The sequence below is a fragment of the Plodia interpunctella genome, unplaced genomic scaffold (assembly GCF_027563975.2).
Source record: "Plodia interpunctella isolate USDA-ARS_2022_Savannah unplaced genomic scaffold, ilPloInte3.2 Pint_0, whole genome shotgun sequence".
Classification (NCBI taxonomy): domain Eukaryota; kingdom Metazoa; phylum Arthropoda; class Insecta; order Lepidoptera; family Pyralidae; genus Plodia; species Plodia interpunctella.
The window spans coordinates 30,001-35,000 of NW_026525650.1; the positions used below are offsets into that span (position 1 = coordinate 30,001).

The 5,000-nt window shown below is 44.6% G+C and overlaps 2 non-coding genes across 2 annotated transcripts; both read left to right on the plus strand.

Annotated features, from left to right (window-relative positions):
- Positions 1–2,167: 2,167 nt before the first annotated feature.
- On the plus strand, positions 2,168–4,075 carry LOC128682678 (small subunit ribosomal RNA). The gene has a single exon (XR_008406159.1). It is a non-coding gene; the product is annotated as a small subunit ribosomal RNA (ribosomal RNA).
- Positions 4,076–4,420: 345 nt separating this feature from the next.
- LOC128682696 (5.8S ribosomal RNA) lies at positions 4,421–4,577 on the plus strand. The gene has a single exon (XR_008406175.1). It is a non-coding gene; the product is annotated as a 5.8S ribosomal RNA (ribosomal RNA).
- Positions 4,578–5,000: the final 423 nt, after the last annotated feature.

A 5,000-nucleotide genomic window follows, 5' to 3' on the forward strand; every position in this document is an offset into this window, starting at 1 on the left:
CCTAACCTTTTTTAATATTAATATTTTTTTTTTTAATATTAATTATTTGGTACTTATTAACTCATATTGAAAATGTGTGGTGTGATTATAGAAACGCGGGATTTGGTTTTATTATCCATATATTTTTTATCATCAACATATATACCTTTATGGTTTAAAAAATTGTACTGACACTGTCAGATATACATGTCATGAAGGAGAATCTGATTTTTTTTTTTTTTTTTTTTGTTACATTATATATTATTGTTACAAATTAGTTAAACAATCTTTGGAATAGGATCTTTTGATGTTGTTTCACAGAAACACTCGGTTTTATTCCAATAAATCCTAGACAGAGGAGATTATAATTATATATTTCAAAAAATCACACGTCGTCACAACTTTTGGAGGGAAAATTGCGTCGTCTTTCAAAATGGTGTATTACATATTATATACAAACAAACAATGTATTGTCAAGTATTATTATTAGTAGTAGTAAAACCACACGCGTTTGAGTAAGTATGTGTTATATTAATCAATTAATTAATTAATTAATTAATTAATTAATTAATATTTATTTATATTTATATCAGAAAAAATAAACCTAACCTAACTAACAGTTTTCTTTTTTGAATATGAATAATTTTTTTAATATTAATTATTTCGTACTTTTTAACTCATATTGAAAAGTGATTATAGAACAGTTTTCTTTTTAATACTAATAATTATTTTTTAATATATATTAAATTATAATATATTATTATTGATATAAATATTAATTTTATAATATTAAATTATTAATATTAATATCAATATTAATATTAATATTAAATATTGATATTAATATTAATATTAATATTAATATTAATATTAATATTAATATTAATATTAATATTAATATTAATATTAATATTAATATTAATATTAATATTAATATTAATCAACACTAACACTGACGCGTCACACACAAGGATATCCCTGAACAGTTTGCTATCTATACGTGCACCGCAGTGGACGGTTGAGAGTGCAGACGCGACGGTGCGTCGGCGCGCTCGACTCGTCTCGCTGACGGAGGCGCGATGTGCGCGCGCGCTTGCGCGCTTTTGAAAACCCCCCGAGTCTTAGTGTGCAGATGCGCGCCGGCGCTCTGTGTCCGTCGTCTCTGCGCACAATTTATAAGATTCGGGGAGAGCGCTTGAGCGCGCGCGCGCGCTCTCGTTTCTGATAACGATACCAACTCTCCTTTTACATACAAAATCATCCAATAGGTGACGTGCTCTGTGTGATGTTGCGTGCTTGTTAATTTGTTTCTATATTATAACTTTTATATATTTATATACACATACGGCGGTGTTGTGTGTGGTGTGTTGTATATTTTTTTACGATACGCTGCAATGTGTGTTGTTGTTGTGTGTGTTGTGTATGTTGTAATATTAGAGACAGACTGACAAACGAAACAAACTCTTGCTGGGTTTAGTGTTTAAAAAAGTGTACGTCGTTTGTTGTGTATGTGTTTTATGTTTAATGGAGAGTTTGTCGTTTTCGCCCTCACTGTCGACCGACGGACACACGGTGTGCGTTTTTTGATACCAATGCTCATCCGTCCGACTAGGTCGATCAAGGTGACGTGTCCCACAGGCCTCACGGTAGTTATTGCCGTGCGGGTAGTGCGCGTCGCCGACCACCAAACAAAAATTACCGGGTTAAAGAGAAACGTCTCCTCCGCTGTTAGCCACACTGCCACCGGCGGCGGGGCGTTCTCTCTTCTCCCACACAACACCACCACTATAAAATATAAAATAATCGTATACCGAGGACCCTTCGTTCGTACGACTTGTGTTTCTGGCCCCACCGACACCGGGTGTTCTGACGTGAATGCGTACGCTTTCACTATATTTGTATTGTTTATTTGTATTGTATTGTATTTGTATTGTTTACAAAGCGTCGCGTCTATTAGCGAACTTTCGGTTGAGGTCTCTCTCGACCCCGTGTTTATAAAATAAACACAAAACTCCACAGTGCTCTCTCGCTTCGCTCTCTTTCCCTATAACGGAGGAGAATGAGTAGTAGGAAGATGCACGCGCCGCTCTCGTCCGGTCTTCGGACGAGACGCGGCGTTTCACTGTGTTGTGTTCACACACACACACACACGCTGACTAGAGAGCGCGCTCGCGCGCTTTTTGTTAGCTCCCTGGTTGATCCTGCCAGTAGTTATATGCTTGTCTCAAAGATTAAGCCATGCATGTCTCAGTGCAAGCCGTATTAAGGCGATACCGCGAATGGCTCAATATATCAGTTTTGGTTCCTTAGATCTTACTCAGTTACTTGGATAACTGTGGTAATTCTAGAGCTAATACATGCAATCAGAACTCTGACCAGTGATGGGATGAGTGCTTTTATTAGATCAAAACCAATCGACGGTGGGTGCGGACTCGCGCTCGAAGTCGTTAATTTTGATGAATCTGGATAACTTTTGCCGATCGCATGGTCCAGTACCGGCGACGCATCTTTCAAATGTCTGCCTTATCAACTTTCGATGGTAGTTTCTGCGACTACCATGGTTGTCACGGGTAACGGGGAATCAGGGTTCGATTCCGGAGAGGGAGCCTGAGAAACGGCTACCACATCCAAGGAAGGCAGCAGGCGCGCAAATTACCCACTCCCGGCACGGGGAGGTAGTGACGAAAAATAACGATACGGGACTCTTACGAGGCCTCGTAATCGGAATGAGTACACTTTAAATATTTTAACGAGGAACAATTGGAGGGCAAGTCTGGTGCCAGCAGCCGCGGTAATTCCAGCTCCAATAGCGTATACTAAAATTGTTGCGGTTAAAAAGCTCGTAGTTGCATTTGTGCGCCGCGCTGTCGGTGCACCGCATCCGCGGTGATACTGACACGTTTGCGGAGCATATCGTCGGTGAATCGGTGGTAAAACACCGGTTCAATATCAAAATCCTATCGCGATGCTCTTCAGTGAGTGTCGAGGTGGGCCGACAATTTTACTTTGAACAAATTAGAGTGCTCAAAGCGGGCTCAAAATGCTGCTTGAATATTTCGTGCATGGAATAATAGAATATGATCTCGGTTCTATTTTGTTGGTTTTCAGAACTCCGAGGTAATGATTAATAGGGATAACTGGGGGCATTCGTATTGCGACGTTAGAGGTGAAATTCTTGGATCGTCGCAAGACGAACATCAGCGAAAGCATTTGCCAAAGGTGTTTTCATCAATCAAGAACGAAAGTTAGAGGTTCGAAGGCGATTAGATACCGCCCTAGTTCTAACCGTAAATATGTCATCTAGCGATCCGCCGACGTTACTACAATGGCTCGGCGGGCAGCTTCCGGGAAACCAAAGATTTTGGACTCCGGGGGGAGTATGGTTGCAAAGCTGAAACTTAAAGGAATTGACGGAAGGGCACCACCAGGAGTGGAGCCTGCGGCTTAATTTGACTCAACACGGGAAATCTCACCAGGCCCGGACACCGGAAGGATTGACAGATTAACAGCTCTTTCTTGATTCGGTGGGTGGTGGTGCATGGCCGTTCTTAGTTGGTGGAGCGATTTGTCTGGTTAATTCCGGTAACGAACGAGACTCTAGCCTGCTAAATAGGCGTCGCCATTTAGGTGTGCGCGGCTTCGGTCGCGCAACTCACTGGCGGCGTATTAAAATTCTTCTTAGAGGGACCGGCGGCTTCGAGCCGCACGAGATTGAGCAATAACAGGTCTGTGATGCCCTTAGATGTCCTGGGCCGCACGCGCGCTACACTGAAGGAATCAGCATGTTCTCCCTGGCCTAGAGGCCCGGGCAACCCGTTGAAACTCCTTCGTGCTGGGGATTGGGGTTTGCAATTATCCCCCATAAACGAGGAATTCCTAGTAAGCGCGAGTCATAAGCTCGCGTTGATTACGTCCCTGCCCTTTGTACACACCGCCCGTCGCTACTACCGATTGAATGATTTAGTGAGGTCTTCGGACCGACACGCGGTGGCTTCACGGCCGTCGGCGTTGCTGGGAAGTTGACCAAACTTGATCATTTAGAGGAAGTAAAAGTCGTAACAAGGTTTCCGTAGGGGAACCTGCGGAAGGATCATTAACGTGTATACGTACGCGCGCGCGCACACGTGTCGCGTGTGTATGCGTAAAATAATCCATAGATATATAGAGACGCACGCACAAACACCACCACCACCACCACCACCACCACCACACAACACGTGTGCGTGCGTGCGTGCGTGCGTGCGGTGGGTGCGGTGCGGGGTGTGCCGTGAAGAGATATCAGAGAGACGACGGGTAAAAATCCGCAAGCCTCGTCGCGCTCTCACGGACACCGAAAATTGAATGCGCGGTTTAGAGCGGGCGCTTCGCGGCGCCCATTCTAAGATATTATTATTATTATAATTTTTTTTTTTTTTTTTTTACCACAACCAAAAGAAACCACTACCCTGGACGGTGGATCACTTGGCTCGCGGGTCGATGAAGAACGCAGTTAACTGCGCGTCATAGTGTGAACTGCAGGACACATTTGAACATCGACATTTCGAACGCACATTGCGGTCCCTGGAGACACATCCGGGACCACTCCTGTCTGAGGGCCGGCTGCATAAAAACAAAGGCCACACTGCGCGCTAACTTCGCGCACGTGACGGTTCCGACGTTGTTGTTGTTTCTGCTGCTGCTGCTGCTGCTCTCTCTCGCGCGTGTAGAGCGCGCGGGTGTTGGGTGGTTGGAGTAGTGAAACACACGTGTCAGGTCCGTTCAAAAATATTATATTTGCCGCGGGTTGGTTGGGTGGTGTGTGTGTGTGGGGTACTACACAAACACTCCTTGCGGCGGCCGGCGCGCCGAAGCGACTCTTCGTTGGTGTGATTGATGCCAGAGGAGAGTGTGTTCGGTCGCGCCGCGCCGCGCAATATACCACCACCGACCACTAAGCGGAGGTAGGCGGACTCGACGTCCGAAGAGCGTATCGACGTCGCCTTCGAAGCGCGCCGCGTCGGCGTCACAGCCGGCGCGCTCGC